A 22,459-nucleotide genomic window follows, 5' to 3' on the forward strand; every position below is an offset into this window, starting at 1 on the left:
TGGCAGAAATACTGCCGCACAAGTATGCGAACACATACTACTACATAACTCGATTTATAGAAAAAGTTGGACGGTACATAGAATTTATACTTTTGAAGGTTGGAAAATGGAAATAAAGATAACTTTTTGAGGTGCGGCCAACTGTTCTTTTATGATCCTTATAATCATTTTGAAGGGTTTCTGGTTACTTTATACTTAATGATAGATCTATACTAATACTAATCTATACTAATATTATAAAGCTGAAGAGTTTGTTTGTTTGTTTGTTTGAACGCGCTAATCTCAGGAACTACTGGTCTGATTTGAAAAATTCTTTCAGTGTTAGATAGCCTATTTATCGAGGAAGGCTATAGGTTATATAACATCACGCTACGGTCATTAGGAGCGGAGTAGCAACGAAAAATGTTACGAAAACGGGGAAAATTTTGACCCATTCTCTCTTATGTGACGCAAGCGAAGTTGCGCGGGTCAGCTAGTGATAGATAAATGTTCAACGTGTGCCTTATTGAAAAGTCTCCGTTCATCGTTTTCATTAACTATCATACAGTCCACAGACACCTAACGTGCATGACACGTAACCGCACAAACTTCGGGGATATGATCTTCCCAAGTGCGTTTGGAAATAATTATTTCCATGCATGTATGTATGAACTTAATTACAGGTTTATTAACCACATAATATTTAATTTAACCGAGCCCGCTAGTTTTCATGAACCTTTAAAAACTATTATAATTAGAGCAATAATACAATTTGTAAAGATCAATTTGAAACAATAAGAAAAAAATGTGAACACTGTACTTGAAAAAGCACAGCACTAAATCAAAAGGCATTTAGTAAACAACTTTGATATACGATTGACCCCTAACCGCTTCAAATAAAAAGCTAGTCGAATATTTTATAGTTCATCAGAGTATTTTTACTGGCGACACAAAGGCGCCCTTGATGGAAGCCAAGGGACGGGACGGGACAAATTCTTGTCATTTTATTACACCACAAATAAAATTCTTGATAAAGAATTAATATAGCTCTTACAAGCTAATACTTTCTGTCTACAACTTAATATAAGAAGATTTTTTATGCTCTCTACATTATCCTATGCTATCCTGATACACATAATATACATATAATTAGTATACCTAGAACTTATTAAGATGTCCATTTATACGTCCCTCTTTTACGACTCCTTCGCTACAAATAATCTTTATTTTTTCACGCAATTATGTATATCTTCTGATTTTTGAAGACACTACCTAAATCTTCTGCAATAGATGGACCCAGGCCAAAGATGATGACGATAATAATTGGGCAAACTTTCCTCATTCTTGCCAAACCTCTCTTTTTTACCCAGCTATCTATTATCTATTCGGTGGAGTAGTTCCCGAGGTTACCCCATACAAACAAGTTGATACGTAATATTAGTATAGATAACCTTTCAAACAATATTGTTACGTTCCTCGATTGCAATTGAAACGAGTAGCAGATAATGTCCGTTGCATCAGAGATGATAATGTTTCAACATTTACGTAATAATACTAATTGATTTGTTTATGTCTCATTGAACACCATAACAGTGTGAGAGACGTAGAGACGTACTAGCTTGGTATAGCTGTGTGTAGAAAGGATTGGAATATTGGTGTGATGATAAATATTTTTTGTCAAAATATCACTGTCAAACTTGTGGTCGCAGACTGACTAGAGCCTGCGACCACGGCGAGTGCAACCTGCGCCGAAACGTTAGGCATTTTAAGGTAAAATGCGTGTTCGCGTTAATTCCCGTATTCTATTATACATTAACTTATATTTTCTTCTCAAGGCAGTATATTTGATACTTAATAAAACTGTGGTTTTTTTTTGGAAAATAATACTTCTTTTATGAGAAAAGACTGTATCGTGACGTCACGACTAAGCATTTTAGTTGTAATATTATAATTGTCTATTTGTAATAACTTGTAGTACAACAATATAAAAGAAGAATTTCACCTATTTTAAGTCCGCTATAGCTTAAGATTTCGACATCATAAACGTAAGATTTTCTCTATTTTCAGCAACATATTTTACTCAAACAAAATTTTCATATTTTCCACCTGGACTTTGTCACGTCTAACAAAACAAATGGCCATTATTCTCCATAAAAAGCTGTCAAGATGACATAACTGATCGAGAACAAGTATGTAACACGTACACGTGTCTTCCATATCACCGGGTGCATATTGTATGATAATATAACACTTCAGACACCACACATGTTCAGCAGATCAATAAATTACTTCACACGGTTGAAAATATTACACATTTCTTTAAAAATAATTGTTTGTACATTTCGCATAAAATATATTGGTGTTTGAACACTTTTAATCTTTTACATATAATAAAGGAAGTAGATATTTCTCTTTATGCACGGTTTAAGCACCCTTTACGAAAAGGTATAAATAATAAAAAAATAGTGCTGAAAAAATCGTACTAAAAGAGAAAAATTACTATTAAAAAACAACTATTGATATTCAAACTTGACGTAGACGATAAAAATATATAAAAGACGGACATACGGCTACTTTTCACGTTCGAGAATTTTCCATCAGACAATGACATATGCCAACAATTAGTAAAAATAAAACACAAGACCTTGAACTCGACAAAATTCATGAAATTCACAAGTCAAGGAAAATGCTATTAAATTGGCGAAAATACTTATTTTTCACGTAAACGGAAGTCATTATACAATGTTGAAGAGTGCGAAGCGATCATTTGTTAACCGATATTAAAATAAGCAGGAGGTTTTAAAATTTTCTGTATTTTTTCTTTATGTTTGTTTAATCATCGTTTTTCTATAGGCGGGAGGCGATTTTAATTAATCATTTTTAATGAAATCTGGTACTTCCTAAGTAGTATGATTTCAATTTGGTCCAGATTTGACGAGTAGTTTTAAAAATATATTAGCGAATTCTGTGGTTTCTGTCTAGCCCTATGGGAAAAAGGCGTGATTTTATGTGTGAATGTATAATAATTATATTATTTCAGGGTTTAAAAAAAGTGACATTTTCCTTTGAAGTCAGTTTTTATATAAGAACTAGGTGACCCGGCAAACATTGTCTTGGGGGTATGAAAAATAGATGTTGGCCGATTCTCAGACCTACTCAATATGCTCACAAAATTTCATGAGAATCGGTCAAGCCGTTTCGGAGGAGTATAGCAACGAAAACGGTGACGCGAGAATTTTATATATTAGATTATTTTTTGTGGAATGTCTGTAACGCTTCATAACACAGGTTAACGAAAATAGACCGTACACGTGCTCACGCGCAGACTAAATGTCACTTATAGATAGGGTTGGCAAACACTTGAAAGAGATTTGGCTTACATCTGTTCTGAATTATAAAAACATGTTGAAATAATGATTTGATTAGTGTTTGAACAATAAGTGCTGATGCAATTTTGCATTTGTTGAAGAAACACTATGAGTAGAAGTAAATTACACTAACCAGTTCCAAGTTCAATTGGCAGTAGGTACCTTAGTATTGTCTTTATTGAAGTACGTTAAGTAGTGATTGAAGAGAAAGATCTATATACAGCAGCATAAAGAAGTGGGTTTAACATAAACATTTATAAAGTGTTTCTATCGATGCTTTATTGTATTTGCATGTATGCATTTCGGAAGCACAATTTTCTCAAATATACTTAAACACCGTATTGTCTCTGATCACTGAAAACTAAGATCTAGAATCCCAGAGTTACAAAGGAATTATAGGGTACTAAGCGACAGCCCTGCGGCAGACCCGTCGATGTTTGTCACAGCTCTCAATACGGCAGCATTTAGTATTGAATTATTTATAGCAAGCATCGAGTATTATATTTAACTCACAGAATACGAACGGTCGAACACGGCTCCCTTTTGAACCAAGTAAATGATAATAATAGATAGGTAATAAAATATAAATACACAAGCATTAAGTATATCAACGAAACAATCTCATAACTATATTAATTACCTTCTCTTCAGACTTAATTTCTTAAAACATTACAGAAAAATATGTATATACGAATACGTCACCATATTTTTTTTTATCATTACTCGTCCTGCATAAATCTGCTTGTATTGGGCTCTTACCATTTCGGCTAATTACTGATTGAGTATTTCACTTCAAACACTATAAAATTGTACACATATATATCTTGTAAATACATAGGCAACTGACATACGTATGCAAAGATGCTTTTAAACTGTGCGTGGGAGGCAATCAGCAATTAACATCGCTGCGAATTGAATGCATTTTCAACACTGATTGAAAAGTTCCAATACGTCTAAATTTATACGTTTTGATTTAGAAATATAATTACTATAGAACATTTCTACCTGCTTGTATATTGAGTGACTATAAGTAACTTTTGTGTATGACACTAGGTCCGTTTTAAAAACTGGGATTAGTTTAACGAACTTTTTAAATCTAATTAGTCGTCTAATTGTCCTTATATTTCCAAATAATATCTATATATTTTGAATATCGGACTTCTTTGTTACGCTTAAAGTGAGGAAAATCGTTGTCATGAAAAATGAGTAATAAAAATCACCTCATACTAAGATAAAAGTAAAATTCAGTCATCATTATGCAGCAGAAAGACTTTCAATGCAGGTTTTAGTCTTTCCAAGATTTCGATTAGATTTTTTAAACATAAAACCTCTCTTTTTAATATTTCACTTACATTAACAAACAATTATTGGGACAATTGGACGCATATCCTTAAAATAAACTGAACGAGAACTTATGTCATCAAAATAATAATAGTCTGTACTAACAAATAGGACCCACACAAATAATTTATTAAGTTAGATCAAATATTGATAATAGTGTAAGAACTAAGTTAAGCTCACAAGTTAGTAAAGCTGAAAAGTGTCAAATTGATATTTTAATATATAAAATTCTCGCGACACATTTTTTGTTGCCGTACTCCACCGAAACGGCTTGGCCGATTCTCATGAAATGTTGTGAGCATATTGAGTAGGGCTGAGATTCGGTCATCTATTTTTCATGCCCCGAAGTGACACTTTTTTTATGACAAAACAACGTTTGCTGGGTCAGCTTGTTATTCATAATTATAATCTTCTATCTATAGAAATCATTATTACAATAATGGCAATGACATCGTGATAGTTAAGAATTACTTTAAAAAAATTACGTCTCTAAGCTCAAATCCATGACAAATCACGAAGAAATCTTCAAATATACTAAACTTCACTCTCATTGCCAAGTTTACACACCTAGACAATATTTCTGTACTCATAACTTTTAAACTCTCGCGTTGCATGTTTAATGTATAATATTCATGTATAATAGAATACGGGAATTAACGCGAACACGCATTTTACCTTAATGCCTGTCAGCCTGCGACCACGGCGAGTGCAACCTGCGCCGAAACGTTAGGCATTTTAAGGTAAAATGCGTGTTCGCGTTAATTCCCGTATTCTATTATACATGAATATTTCTGTACATTTATAACAAACTTCACTCTCTATTTCACTTATATCGTTTGTTCAATGGCGTCACAGCCAGACAGCGATTATCATCCTAGACGGTATGACGTCTGACTACGTCACGCGCAAAGGTTACCTAGTACCTACTATGAAAAGGGTTGGTATTTATGAAAAGGGCAGGTTTTACTTTGTAAAGACGAGTAGTATATGCCCGTAGTATCGTCTGCGTTGGTTTTTACCCGACTGTGCGAAAGAGAGTAATGTGGCTTTGTACTTTTTGTTGAATTAGGATCTTATAAAGTTCTTTTTCAGGTCATAATATATCTATAATTTTGTAGAATATTATCTAAATCAATCAATCAGTAAAAGTATAATATTAATTAATAATGATTTCCAAGATTCTACAAAGCATTGGAAAAATAAATATACAAGTTCTAAATTATCAATTTGAAGTTTATCATATAAGAATAGTCGGCATATTAAGTACAAATAAAAGAATTATTGTTATAACAAAATTACCTATTATTTCGTCATTACTAAAGTAAGTAGGTAAGTAAATTTAATCTCAATTTCTGGAAACAACTATAATTAAACAAAACTTATTTATTTCCTCAGACAATAAAAGTAATGACAGTTAAGGTTATCAAAGTCACTAATAAAAATTATATCTAATTTTAAACAATTTAAATGGAAATTATTATTTCACCTAGATATCCATACTCCATTACTCGTTAACAGTAGTCATAAGCTTGAAAGTCTGACAACCAGACTTACTAAAGGGTATCGTGTTATAACCCAGGTAACTGGATTGTGGAGGTCTGATAGGCAGTTGCTCCATGTAAAATACTCATATTCAACTGCATCCGGTGAGACTGCAAGCTGACTCCAACAAGAAAGGCTAGGTTGATGGTGATGATAATTCACACTCTTTTACTAACACTAATCAATAAATGTGACTTGGTCTGCAACATTTTCACGCCTAAAACTCTAAACCGATTTTTTACGAATTTGTACGGAGAGTTCAAGACCTGAAACCAAACTCCGGTACTTAACTTTATTTCTTTCAGAACCAACCTATAATTCTTTTTCTTTACTCCTCTACCGTAAATGGAGCCGCACCATTGAGCTAGTGGTTGTATAAAAATGGCTTAAAGCTGACCTGCAGTTTCATTTAATTTTAGCTGTCAATGGACCTTGATCTATAAGCTATTATCCACCGCTGACCTAGCCTTATTTCTGATACTATCTAGTTAATTCTGGACACACCAGATTAGTGCTTAATTTTATCTCTGGAAAAAGATGTTGTCTCGGAATTATTGACCAATATCTATGAATTGTTTGCCATCTTTTTAGAAAGAGGAAAATCTAAATGATGAGGTTGAAAATATTATATCTCGTATATTCGTAGTTTAGTCAACCTAGTGTCAAAATTGTTCAGAGCCTTTGACATGGCTTAAAGACAGTTCTTTTTACTAGCAATACTGGGACTGACTTGCTTACGCGCTTAACAATGCAAAGAGACGCTCAGTTAAAAAAAAAACCTCAAAATGGCCACCCATCCACAGAATTTCCGCGCTAAAGTTGCTTAACCTACGAATCACTAACCGCTATAAGTAAGATTCCGAGCGCAAAGTCCACCTAAACATCATCACGTATATGCTAATTTACTTGTTATTTTGATTTATCGTTAAAGCGATAATGATGATATCACTAATTCATAAATATTAATTAACATTATACTGCACGCTAGCAGTGAATCTAATTAAAACGGGTTACTTCGACAATAACAAATAATAAATTATCATGAACATGTATCGATGAAATTTTATAAAATTTGTTCATTTGCGGAATATAATATTTGTAATTATCAATAAAAAATACGTGCTACTGTTTTTCTATTTGTACAATTGATAACTTTTTCCTATTGATTATCATAAAGGCAATGTATTTATTGTACTAATTTATTAATCATTAGCTTAAACCTTTTATACAATTTAATTTTTAGCTGTTTTTCAGCCATTTTATAAGTTTAAACAACTGCTACTATATTAGTTAAGACAATTTTTATTCAGTAATTTCTTCAAACTACGTAAAAAGTCCGAATTATTTAACTCTCTCAATGGTTTGATATCCATTCTAATACAGAATTACATACATTTATATGTATAGAAGTCGTACAAGTGCCCACAAATGCAATTTGTAGTGTTACATAGTACCAGTCTGGTCTATTTTAGATATCGTTGCTAAATCTATTAAAGGGTTTCCTACTACGAATAGAACTGTCAGACGGCCTGTCTAATATGTATTTAAGTCTGTGATGCAAGTACTTTGAAAGTAATGAGCTAGTGATGTGGGGATTATATATTCGTAGTTATGTAAATAATAGGTTTTGTTTGAGTTAGTATTCGAATGACCGCCGGTTTCTGAGGTACATTTAGCAACAGTTTGTCTATTCAATAGCGTTAAATTTCACACAAAAATAACGCTATTGAATAGATAAACTACCACTAAATGTATTCAGAAACCGGGCATAGGCGAGTACCTTACTTCGTATATACCTTACTTCGAATTTAAAATATTGTGGCTCTAGTACATATTTAGCTATAGTTTTAAAAACATTTTAGTCTGTTATTTAAAAATATTAAGAGATGAAAATAAATAAGTTATTATTGCCAAATACACGTATACAAAAACACCAAAGCTTCGTCCAATAGGTCAAAGTTAATTGAGTTAACAGTCACAATAAGGAAAATATTCGCGAAAATATCACACATACCTACAATTTATCTCCCTACACAAACATTGTATAATATAAATTTGCTCCACATTGCACAAGTATAAATATATGTAGGTACTTATATTTCGGTAAAAAGCGAATCTAGGAAGGTAAGGATTCAATTGATTCATTTACCCCCCATTTCTGAGGTACATTTAGCGGTAGATTATCTATTCAATAGCGTTTAAACTCATATAAAAAAACGCTATTAAATAGATAAACTACCGTTAAAAGTACTCAGAAAGCGGGGGTTAATCTTTTGTTTACTTCTCACAAACACATTTTCCCGCTAATTTGCACGAGTAAAGTAACCTATCGGAGTCTTGACACTTGAACCGAGATAGCTTACGACGGTTAAACAAACATATTGACAATCCAGGCCAACGTTCCTAAATAAATATAGAAATATATTTCTCTATAAATAACACGATAAGGGTACACGACTCGTACAATTTACGCATTAAATCCGTCCCCTTTGTGTCCTTTTCGATAAATACCGTTATCTGAATTGCAAACAGATAATTTCCTTTGACAGTTATTGATTGTATTTTCGATATTTTTTGATTTTCACGAAATAAAAATTTTATAATTCAAATATTTAATAACAATTGATGAAAACTTTCGTTTAATGTACTCACTCGGTAACATTCCCGTGTGATTCACAGACATTTTGTGACCGTTACTTCTGCCAAAATATGATGCCAAAATACGAGAGAGCACAAGCTCTCACGAAATATATCCCAAACTGTGTCACTGAATACAATAAAACACAACACTTAGTCGATTAAGAAAAAAAAACAGGAACAATCGACTGGATACCACAACACAAGTATTAATAAAACGATTTTTTTTTCACTTCACTATTTTTGGAACACAAACTTTTTAAATCGCGTTGTAACTTTTTAAATTAGAGTGGGACACGTGCGATCACTGCGCTGAGCACACAACACTAGAACTACAAAGTTCGCGCGCGTTCAAAGTAAATAAAATAATTATCAACAAAGATACCGATACATACGTCGCGCACTCAACGCGTACTGCGCGCCAATACCGAGCGCGAATAATGATATCCAAATGTAAAACTCGTTATGTATTTATTTATTCCGTGTCATATACACTCCTTTGTTCTTTTTTTGGGTTCCGTAAAGGGTAAAACGGGACCCTATCTAAGCCCCTGCTGTTTGATTGTCTCCAGACTGTATCTCATAAACCGTGATAGCTAGAAAGCTGAAATTTTTACAAATTTTGTATTTCCGTTCCCGCTTTAACAACATATAAACATTTAAAATAAATATTAAGGGGTTGTAAGTCCTCATACAATAAATGTGTTTTCTCATAGTTTTTGCTCAATATTAAAAACAGTAACAGGTAGACGCTTCAAATCTTCACAGAATATTTACTTGTATATTAGCTTTCAAAATAAATAATTAAATAACAATAAAGTAAATATTAAAGGACGCCTCCCAAATAACAAACGTAATTTTTAAGCAATTTTTACTCGATCTTAACAAAAAGGTAGAAACTTGAACATTTGTAAGTAAATATTTATAAATATTATGACTTGACTTCGTCGATTGACTCGCACTTGGCCGGTTTTTTTTACATATAGCACGTTGACTTTTGACACTATGACATGGTGTCAGCGGGAAATGATAACGAAATATGCATTCGTTTAACGGACTCGTATTTTAGTGCATGAGTCAGAGTTTAATCGCCTGGTGACGGAACTAGCTATTTGATCGTCCCGAGGGACTCGTGTCCTAAATACGAATTTCACGATTATGTACATAATTTGTTTGATATTTTAACACATTGAGACTTCTATTCTATAGTAAATATCATATAGATAATATTACAAAGATCTATATTTTTTGTTACCTTAACTTTTGCATACAGAATTCATATCCGAGAAAATTGGTCGATCAGGCCCAAAATAATCATTATTAACCCCCAGTTTTGAGTACATTTATCGGCAGTTTATCTATTCAATAGCGTTATGTTTTTGTATGAAATTTGACGCTATTGAATAGATAAACTACCGTTAAATGTACCTCAGAAATTGGGAGTAAGAGATCTAAAACTAAAATAACCTCTCTCTAATTCCGTTTTTTTTACATTCAGCCAGACATATTGCCGCTGCTTTTTTAATTAGAGCAACAAGATAATCGTCTAAAATCCTAATCTTAGTCGATCAACTGTTTACTAACTAAATAGTGGAATAATCCTTGAATTTTCGGCCGCAACCTTCACAAAATGGCAACGGCTCACTTCCTCCTAATTAATATTTCAAAATATAACTAAACATTGAGCCTTCGGACATTAGAATATCCGTTTTAAAACGGCACTGAAATAAACTAAATTTGACGTGGCCATATTTTATTTTCTCTTTGTGATGTTATTAAACAATTTCACAGCTGGCAATTTATATTATAATAATTATTTTGAAACAAAATAGTTCTAGAACTAATTTTTCCGTATTAAATTTGATCAAATACAAAAATTAATGTACATATTACAATCAAAGGATAAAATAATTTTGTAGTTATATCAATTAAGTACCTAGATCACTAAATAAATTATTTATGTAATTATTCCGTTCGCATATATCAATATTATTAAGGTATAATATACTCTTTGATATAAATTAAATAATTATCTAGTTTTACCCTCAAATTCGTTCGAGTTAAATTATCCTGGTTATAAACTGTCTGTGTGCCAAATATCAAAATTCTTCAGCAGTTTTTGAAAAAGTAACAAACACCTATCCAAACACCAAAACTATCGCAATTATAACAGGAAAGGAAAGCTTCAAAAGCTTGGTCAATATTTCAATAATGAAAAGACTAGTTAACTTTCCCGTCATATTAGATGCAAGATTCTTATGTAGTTCCTACACTATGCAAATAGTTATTCACAAGTCACTTCTGTCTGCGATTTACCTCCCTAAACAAACCACTGAACCAATCAGAAAACCGGAAAAGCGCCCCAAAAGAAAATTCCTGATGAGTCAACGTAATATAGTTAGAGATATCGATAAGCCGTTAATTCGCTATCAGTGGAGCACGCGATAATATCGACATATCGACGTAACACCAATCGGAAATGCCGATACATTGACGCTCAAACAAAACTACGGTAAATAACCGATATTCGACCAATTTATCGTTGTTTCGACGTAATACGTTTGTTGTTATTGTATTTATTGCGTTCTATTCAACCTTGATATAAACTATAGGTTTTCATAATATTGTGGACTAAATTTACAAGGAAAATTAATTCGGCACCCTCCTATACAAATAAATATAATTTTTTGGTTAATTACTATTCCTTCTGGATCTCTTGCCGTTGCCCTTGCCCCACGAAACCTCGGCGCCCACTAGGAGGTAGCATTGCCCCTGTTGATGACTTATGAAATAAACCAATAAACTGTCTTATAATGTAAGAGAAAAACCTCATTCACTCTTTGAAAAAATACACAGACTATCGCTACAAAAGAAATAGGCCTTTTTCCTTAGCTTTTCAAAGCTGGAATGGAATTTCTTAATTTAAAACCAACAGCTTTTACATCAAAGCATACTATACATATATTGTTAAATTTTTGACAATACATAATGACAAACAATGTATTTTTAAACAACAGAAGACTTATCCATTCTCTTACTTCACTTAATATGTCACCAATATATGCCGTTTCCCAGATACCACTTCACAAATATCATTTTAACAAACCCCAAACCACTACGTACCTCTAGCTACAACAAACAGGAATCACATTGGCACATTGTAAACAAACGATCTATAATTACTATAGTAACTTGTTTCTCAGTTCAAGGACGATATAAACGTGATTGGTGGCTTTGAATATTACTATACTATTATTATTTCGCATAAGATGAACTTTGTTTTCAAATGTATAGTTTGTTGTGATGATAAGAATAACTTCTGAGAGTTATGGTGTCTAATTTTGATGGTTTATGTTCACGGTAGAGTATTTTTAGAAGTGGGTTGAGGTCGACTATAGACAAGTGAATCTGTGTTTACGAAAAGCTAGATGAATTCTACCTATATAGAAAATCGACTTTACAATACACTGAATTGAACGATCAGCGTTCAAAAAATCAAAAATAGTTGCAAGCTTTGCAACTTAAGAAAAAAATATTTGACTAATTTTGTTTTCAGTGTCTAATCATTTGATTGCGGGAATGATTTTGACGATAACCATAAAAGGATGAGAATACTATAAGTAAAAAGTTAGGCATGAAATAGCTTTCACTATTGGACAATCATTCTTGCAAGTTAAATAACAAAAAAGCTATACAAAAACGAAAACAAACAATGAATGACACAGAGTGACCGCATTGAGCGTCTCGCGGCCATATTGGTGTATCAGATCCGGTGTATGGATGCAAGTAAACAAACTGGTTGCAGGGTCAACGACCCCGCGGTACAATTACCACTCACTTATATAACGTGTACTTTGTGTAGGTCGAAATATCACGAGATACATTAGCATATGACTATACTCTATAGTTTGGAATAATAAAAGCGAACTTTATATTTCTTCGTAGAGGCAACATTTGAAAAAACTGAACTGAAATTTTAGATAGAAACCCAAAGACCCCAAATCACTGTTTATCAGAGGACAAATTAAACCTTTAAATGTCCATTGTTTCCCCCCCTACAAACATGAAAGGGTTAAAAATATAGGCATCAATTAAAATGTCTAAACTCCACGTAAATAAATACAGTTATTATAAATTTTGGTGCTAGTTTTAAATTTATCACACATGTGCTTAAGTGCATTTAGTCCCTTTTCACACATGTGCATAACTAGTTAATTTCAGTAACATCCACAGTCCGTACAAGTATTAGTAAATAGCAACACATGGCTCGCATATTACCTTATGAGCATACAAACACAGATCTTCAATCACAAACACAAGTGTGACCTCCATTAGAATAAGCATATCTAAGCTTAAAATTACAGCCATAGATTCACTAAAAAAAAACCAGCTATATTAAATTAATCTTTCAGTCTCTATCGGATCAAAAATGAAAGGTCATGTTTGCTGAAGCCCATCAAAAACGTATAAGTTCACCCGAAAACCAGGAAACCAGAAATTCTGGATTGGTCAGTTCAGCCAGTCCAATAATAGACTCCGCAGTTCTCAACGAACCACGGTCCAAAATAAATCATTAACCATTAACTCTTTAAAGGCCGAAAAATAGATAAATAAAACCAAAGTACCAATACAACTAGCTTTTAAAGTTTCCAGGTCAAACCATCATCCTAATTACTCATCCGAAGCAACAATAAAAAGCGTAACCAACCGAAATACATACAGTTTATTATGATTACAAGCCAAAATAAACCTCAATGCTCCAAATATCTGTTTGGCAAGCAGAACCACATGGTACAGCTAGTTAACATGCGTTGTTTAATTATAGATATCGGTATTTATGTGATTAGTCATCCGCTATTTAGGTTCGAACCTAGATTCTTTTTCAATTATGGTATACAAGATGCTAAATGGTTAGTCGTTTTTTTGTAAGCAGAACATTGTCTGAAAATAACCTTAATGAGTAATCGAAATGAGCAGTTCAATGCAACTTCGACAGTTTTTAAAGAGGCTGATTAATACAAAAATGACTACGTATCTACATATATCTTTGTATGTACATCGTGCTTAAAATAATTGTAAATTAGTCTATTCCACATTCAGGCATTCAATTTAGGGCGCATTCAGACAGAGGGTAAGAGGGAGGGTTTATTTCTTAATCGCTTTAAGTCGATAACTTCAAAGTTAACACCATAACACCTATTTAATACTCATCATCAGCCTAGCCAGCTGGAGCGATTGCCTATCGGACCTCCACAAGCCAGACACCTGGGTTATAACACGATACCCTTCGGTAAGACTGTTAGTGACTGTTAACGACTGTCAAAATTCTTAAAAAATACAATTCAACACTAGTTAGTAACTGATAGTACATGAGAAAAGAGACAAAAAAACCTTAACTACCAAACCAAAACAAAAAACATACTTCATATTCCGGTTGCTAAGCTCATCAGCATCCAATCAACTACATCACACGATAATGACGTACAAAAAGAACTAGCAATAAAACCTAGTGACGATAGACATGCGCGAACGCATGCCGCAGGGCTGCCAATTTAATGAGACATTAATCAATATTGAATTATTAATACGGATAGTGTTTTATTTGAGCAATTAACATACATTGACAGAAAGTTTTTTGGCGCTTGTTCATGATATGAACATGATTCACTATAATGGTTTTAATACTTCTGGTTAACAGGGGAATATAGAATTTTATTTTAACATGATTTATTTGTAGAATGCTCCATTAAAGACCAGCACTTCCAATTCGTTATTTTGTATCATCTGTGGTATATGTGCACTGTGGTCGTTTTGTGTTAATTCACGAAATAAAGATATGCGACAGAAATCCTCAATTGCATTTGCATATACATACATACATAATATCACGCCCTTTCCCATAGGGGTCGGCAGATGCCAAAGAACGTCACTCGGTAAAATCCTTACGAATTTCATTTCAGAATCCCTTAAATCTAATGTTAATGAAATAACTTGAGATTAAAGAGATTGAGATGCGTTTTATTGAGGAGTGTTTTCTGACATAACATGTTATGTACAATGTATAACACAACTGTTCACATTAGATTACAGTTCGTGATTTACACCGCTATCCTGTTGATATTGTTTATCTTAAGTGTTTGCGATTCCATAGTGGTCAACTCACGTGTCACGCACGCGATATGAAGATACACCTAGTTTATACATTGCAAAGGCAATTTCACTCTATGAAAAAGAAAGACAAGACCGTAGAAATACATCGACACTTTGTTGTTTATGTCATTAGTCTCATGAACATTCATATCAATTTATTCTAACACCAGTTGCCAATTTCGAGCTACTGCTGTAAATATTCAATTTGAAATAAAAATATCACAATAACTTAGAGTCTTACCAGCAGTTCCCCGGTACCTATTAGAAGCTTGATTTGATATTTGAACAATAAAATAAACTCTTTTGATAGAGTCAACCCTACAAGGTTTCCGGCTCATAGCGTCGTTTTTATTGCGTCATTAAGACTAGATCCTCTGTTGTATATTCGCTTGCACGTGTTTGATAGAGACGGCAAAAACTAAACAAGAAAAATCTCTGAGAAAAATCCTTCAAGTGAAAAGATGCTACTTGGATAATGATAATTTAATTAATCAAGATTGTTTATTTCAAAATTAACATAAAAAATATTCAAAATTCTTATCCATATTATAATTGGACATTTGACATTTGGTACACAATAAAGATAAGTATGTTTAAGAAACATATGAATTAAACTAGCTGACCCGCGCAACTTCGCTTGTGGCACATAAGAAAGAATGAGTGAGCATTTTCCCCGTTTTTGTTACATTTTTTATTGCCACTCTATTCCTATTGGTCGTAGCGTGATGATATATAGCCTATAGCCTTCCTCGATAAATGGACTATCTTATACTGAAATATTTTTTTAAATCGGACCAGTAGTTCCTAAGATTAGTGCGTTCAAACAAACAAACAAACAAACAAACAAACTCATCAGCTTTATAATATTAAGTATAGATTAAGGGGTTCATATACCGTCAACATATATTACAATGCACTATGCATAATGGTTCCTCAGGATATTCTAATTGTACCTAACGCAGCATGATATAATCTATATCCAGAGTATAGAAAAGGTTTCAAAAAGGGAATATAGTGCAAAGTATAAAAATAAATAAAATTCATCACCATCCCACTACTGGGTAATACATACTACGAGAATAAAGAGGGTGCAAGGCCTTGAGTCCGACACGTCAGCAAAATACATATTGGGAACTTTATGTTCATCAACTTAATTAAAAACGCTTCTGTCAAAATATCGCTGCATAACATGCATAACTTCACGACCTTATAAAAACATTTTCAAGGACTGTTTGTATCAGCAGGTGTTTCCACTCCATGAAGTACCCACAAACATTTACTTTACAAACCCAAGCTTTCTGCATGACACGTGTTTGTTCACTCGTGTTTTGACAAATGTCCAAACATACGTTTGTTTTCTCTACAGTCCCTACGGTATTAGTGTAAGCATTCATTTGTATGTTGCTTTGCTAAACATTTTTGATAAGGCGCTTATACAAATCAGACTAAAATATGGTAAAATTTGTGCTAAAAAATCCATGTTGATATGATTTTTAAATGTCTCTTAACTAAGCCAGTGTATTGGACTATACTAGTGTGCGTAGTACTCGTAACTAGGTCCTGTATGACAAGATGTATGGATGTGAATGAGGCAATGGAAGTTTGTAAGGATCGTACCAAGTGGCGATTTTTGGTCTCTTTGGACCTACCACTCTAGAAAAAAGGCGTAAAATTATACAAGTATGTACCTTAATCCATTAAGGTATAACTTTATGTATAGTATTTAAACACAATTTTAACATACAGCGAGACGGAAAATTAACAAACTTTGTTCATTTTACGACGAGTAATACCCGATAACATTATATGTGGTTTACCTCAAAGGGGTCACGTATACACGCACCTAAGTTATAAATAACAAAATTTATGACCTAGAAAACTGTTGAAACTATTCATATCAAATAAAGCACGTAAAACCTTCATCTAAAATTCCTTTAGTATGCCCGGATCTATTTTCAAAATGGGGTCGAATTAAGGTCACAGTTCTTTCCGTTGACCTAAATGTTGACACACCTTAGAAAATGACTAGATTTGATGACCCTATTACAATTTCTTTTGTATACTATTACATAGGGACAGGGAGCTTTTCTTAAAACTTTTTTTGTAGAAAGGAAGACTGAAACCTTTTTGCGTGGGCAGTTTCATTGTGCCAACTAAAGGCTTAGAAATGCGGTTTTATAACGGCTTTTCACGAACTGTACTGAAAATAGGCTTCCCTTTTGTTAGCAAATAATCCAGCAACATGTTCTAAATAGAGTTATCGACTATTATCAATTTACCTGGAAACAGCCTACTGCTTGATTCTGGGAAAACTATTTAAGGGTGTGCACACATCGCATTTTAATGGCTGACCGCGTGTGAGATGGTATGTTTGTATTGTATGCAATGTCATGTAGTTATGTTAGTAAAGCTGCAAAGTTCGTCTTGTTTGTGAAACTTAAGTCTGTCAACGTTATAAAAATACCTAGTGTCGCCTTAATAACTAAAAACTGCGAGAGTTAAACTGAGTTTGCAATTTCTAAAAGAGCCTATTTCACATAAAAAGATATAACGCATATTTAATTGAGCTGTACAATAACTACTGCTCTTAATTCTTGATTACTGAACATTTTATTTCAATTTTGATTTATAAAATAGCATTAAAAAAGAGTATATTGGCTACAAATACGTAGATGCTTTATAAATATTGACCACAAACAATTTAAATATAGACAGGCTACTTGAAGGTTCGGGGAAAGCTATTTTATTCAGCGGTTCTTTGTAACTATGATTGAATTCATGCCCTTTGGAAAACACGTAACTATAACTTATGTTTAATGGAAAAAGGTGGACAATATACGAACAACTAAGTATTATTTATTATTATTGTATAGTATCCAGATAACTACAATGAGAGGAAAGTTACTGCAAAGAACATACTCTGGAACGTAATCTCCTTGTTAAGTCGTTAACTGAAGTTTAAACGCTTTAAAAATAACAACTAAAACATTACTACTTAAACTATTACATACTTTATTGAGATAATTACTCTAATATTACAAATATACTAATAGTTCCTACGTCGCATACCTATATTAATTTCTTTTTGTAGGTCTCTCGCAGATGCAAATATATGAAAAATACACGCACGTAATCATTTCAAGTTTTATACTTCCATAACGAAATACCGCGCTTTCACTGACCACAAAAAATACGAAAAGAGGAAATCCATGCAATTTTCTCGAATAATTACTCGTTTGGTGTCAGTTCTTTCCTAAGAAGGCAATTTATATGAGTACCATGTACCGTTCACGGACATCCGGAGCGCCGCAGCTGGTCTGAACTTTATATCGGAAATCTGGCGCCAACTTCGACACCCAACTAATAACTAAGATTAAACTTAGTTGGAGAACTTCTGAGTGATATTTTATCTACTCCAATATCTCTACAAATTAGTTACTGCAGATACTCGAGCAATTTTATTATGAGCAGGATTAATAATGAGATTTTGGCTGCCCTTTTTATGATTCTGCTGTCATAAGTGCTGTCTGTTCCTTTGCCTTTCTCTCTGAATAACTGTAATTAGAGTACTAAGTTTCTTTTAAAGCAGTAGGTTTACTACTTTATAAGGCACTCTGACACACGGAATGCCATCAGCTAGTCAGACACTTTGTATTTGAATAAGACCTATTAAGCAACGACGACATAACACCAAATTTACTCTTCCTTAGGTCAATTTCTCCACATCTGAATAAATATCTTATACTGTCATTATTTTCCCACTTTAACTATCTAATAGATTATCCGATACTTGTCAATAATCTGTGAAACCCTTAATCTTTCAACGAAGCAATCCTCACAATCAATTACATAAGACAGAGGTTCTCAAGTACACATACAAACATGTTCCAGCGTTCCACGTGTAGTCTTGAACGAGCCAATTGTCAATATTAGTGTTTAGTGTCCATTCGGTGATCGTTTGACCTGAAACATTTCACTCGGAGTGCATGATAACATGATGACATGATTTGGGCTAAGGAATATTGTGATAGAAAGGCGTAACTTGGCTATTGTAGATAATTATTCCTTTTCCGCCCTGATCGACCTGAAGTAAAATTACTCACAGCTGAAAAATAAGTTTTTTTGACAAAGGCAACTCTCGCGCTAAGAGTTTTTCTTGTCGCTGGTACTTTTGTAAACGTACAAACAACGGACACAAGGTACGACCAGCCCCAGAACTACTATTTGTGGATCGCATAAATAATTCTTCCGTGTGGGAATCGAACCTTACCCACTGCGCCACGGAGGCAGTCATATGAAAAGTTGTTACCCTTTTAGGGCGGATAAATTTTGGAATGACGTATGCTGACCATAAGAAATCAATTTACGATAAACGACGTATAAGCTGTAAGTCTCAGTTCGCACTCGTCACACTGCATAGAGAGATCAGAAATGTATTCAGCCTGAATCCTTTAAAAACTTGTTTATATATTTTCGCATTATAATTTGTTTTGCAACTCGTTTATTACTTAAACGCGGAAACGCGGAACTCGTCAACGCACTACTTCCTTAAGTCAATCAGAGTTATTCAAATGATGCCGTAAAATAGTCTGTTGTCTGTTACAGTTGCATATTGATCTTCCGACAATGCGTAAAGCTACGCAGAAAGGCTTTTTCATGACTCTCACTTAAGTATTTTTGTATCGACTTATTACCCTAAATTACACTAGAAGAATCATAAACCTTTGCTTTGGTTAATCAATAAAATCATTTCTTCGAATAAGGAAACAATGTGCTTTCACATACCTACAACTACTATATAAAAAATTGTTGGTAAATCTGCGCTATTTTCCTCGTGTAAAATAATTTTACTTTGGTGTGTGCTTATCGTTTCGTCGTAAGCAGACTTCCTGCCACTAAAACAATAAGCAAGACTATAGGCATCTCATTAAAACAGTCGTTTAGAGGAAAAATACCAACCGTCTGTTTGTACAACTGCTTAGCGGATTATTTAGGTACCGTTATTTGACTTGTAAACATACAAGTAGATGTCTATTATATGTCATAGTATACCAGAAACGCGTTTTATAAGCACTATTCACCTTTCCAAAAGTTTTTTGTGTTTTCAGTTACTCGTCTCTTTCTTATACATTTTATAACAAGAGAAAGAAAGAGAAGAGAATATATTAAATATGATTTAAACGCCAACTGTGTAAATATTAACACCGAAAACTCCATGCCTAAAAATGTATCCCCGTAAAAAGCTGGCCAAACGCAAACACTGCTATAGGCATAGTTCATATTCGCCACAACATACTTTTTCCGCTCAATACAGTCTGTGTTCTTAAAAACTAAACTGTCAATACCAAGGTTAAACAGTAAACAAGGGCAAAAACGGAGCAAATCGATTTTCCGCTTGACAATACATAACAATCAGCTAACACTTAAATTTTCTAGAAAATACTAATCCTGTCTTGTCAATTGCAAATATATTTTCCTTAAAAAATATAAAACGTATATTCAAAGTTCGCTTTTCTGTTCACTAGATGGCGTTGTCTAAACTAAAATCTTCAACGTATTGTTAACTTAATCAGGCATACAAATACAGGTATTTATTTTATTTAACTATGCGCAGGAGCACGCGTTTGTTTCGTGTAGTTTGTTTTCATTTTCACAGCAAAGGAAATTTCTAAAGATTACAATATTTAATAACAATGATATATACTGATAAAACTTGTGATAATTTCACCTAGATATAAATAAATACCTTTTTAGTGCTACCTACAAACTACATACGTCATTGATAAAAGCAGGCGATCGGATTAACAGTGATTAGCGAATTACGAATCCGGATTCATTTATACGTCATCTTCGCTTTACCACGACCACGTGAATTCTTATCGAAAACTCTTTAAGTGAAAATAAACTAATGTATACTGTCAAAACTAGTGCATTTTCAGATCGGATAGGATAATTATTTCTAAGAATTTGAGACCAAAAATAAGTTTTAGTTCCAGAAACTTAAGAATAGTCTCCAATGTTCGTACTTCTAAATAGTCCCCGACAAAAAGCCTGGTTTCCAGACAGTCTTAGTCAACTATGTTTAAAAACAAGACTTCCTAAAAGCACTTAAAAAAAGATCAAGTGGTTGTTTTCTCACATCGATGATGCAGCATCCGCTATACATTCCTGGAACGGAATCCAGATATAACAAAAGTGTTCACAATGTCAGCTAAACAGTTTATGTTGTAAATCTAGATTCTAATACTTTTTACCTTGATCGTGATCTAATAGAGCGTTAATCATGTGATAATGTGGGCAACACTACACAGAATATGGTGTAACAGGAAAAGAAACTAAGTATTACCCTGTTGATAGAACAGGCTTTGGAGAAAACACCTCAAAATCAGAGGAAATACGTAAAAGAACCATGAAAAATAGCTTATTAACTAGAAAATTAAGCAGCTTTGGAAAGAATAACAGCAGATTTTTTGCCACAAAATGATTCTCCACAGATCGCAATAGACTTTCCCACTATTACATGCGGCTAAAATTATAAATGGCGAAAAATAGGTGTGTTTCATGCTCTCTGCCCATATCTTCGTGTATAAATAATATAGCAGGTCCTCTGTTTATCCTAGAACCGTACTATTGGGATTCAAGTTTATACACCATTTTAATTAAACTATGTTCTGATAATAGTCATGATAATTAACAATTTGCCTACGTGACTAATAACCAACAGTAAACAAAGCTTAAGTACATAGAGACGAAGAGAAACACTTTAATTTGTTTGTTGACTCTAAAGAGTACATTGAAACAGTGACGCTTTTTTGATAATTACTGAATAATATTTATGTTCAACAATGTCTTGGTAAATAAATATTGAAACTACCTATTTCCTCTGAACAGTGCTGTCTGAACGTGTGTTTGGAAGCACACACAAGTCTGTTCTTTAGTAACTTTTAACAATTTTTGGTGTAGGTACTTATAACTGTTGATCATGAGGTCTTGGGTTCGATTCCCGGGTCGGACAATTTGTTATTGGGCTTTTTTTATTTATATTTTAATAATCCTCAATAGTTGTCCAGAGTTTGGTGACGTGCCGGGCCTATAGCAATAAACCCGCCTTCTGTTACATTGACCTAACATTGTATATGGCAAGATCTGGGTCTATTATTTACTTCTCCGAGAATAAAATTAATATGTGAGACTGTGCAGAAGTCTTTTCTTTCAAAACATTTGATATGACTAGTCAATTTCATAATCATTGCATAAATCTATGACACTGCACTTAGAGTATCATTTTACAATCGTAAACTGCGACTAAAAGGTGTCATTGACATTATTGCAAAACAGATTATGCGGTTACGACCTTCACAAAGGCAATATTGAAGGACAGCGAACTGCGGTCAGATGACGTATATGAAGAGTGTAATGAGATACTTGGATACTTAGGGAAA

The 22,459-nt window shown here is 33.4% G+C and overlaps 1 protein-coding gene across 3 annotated transcripts in view; it reads right to left on the reverse strand.

Annotated features, from left to right (window-relative positions):
- LOC142982522 (uncharacterized) overlaps positions 1 to 22,459 on the reverse strand; it is a 109,783-nt gene that overhangs the window by 74,689 nt on the left and 12,635 nt on the right. The window contains exon 1 of one of the 3 annotated variants that reach the window (XM_076129041.1): positions 8,883 to 9,293. The exons of the other annotated variants lie outside the window; for them this stretch is intronic. The gene's annotated coding sequence lies outside the window, so the exon portion shown is untranslated. Of the gene's footprint in view, positions 1 to 8,882; positions 9,294 to 22,459 lie in introns of those variants that run through there. 3 annotated transcript variants of the gene reach the window in all.

Source organism: Anticarsia gemmatalis, chromosome 22 (genome assembly GCF_050436995.1).
Source record: "Anticarsia gemmatalis isolate Benzon Research Colony breed Stoneville strain chromosome 22, ilAntGemm2 primary, whole genome shotgun sequence".
NCBI lineage: Eukaryota > Metazoa > Arthropoda > Insecta > Lepidoptera > Erebidae > Anticarsia > Anticarsia gemmatalis.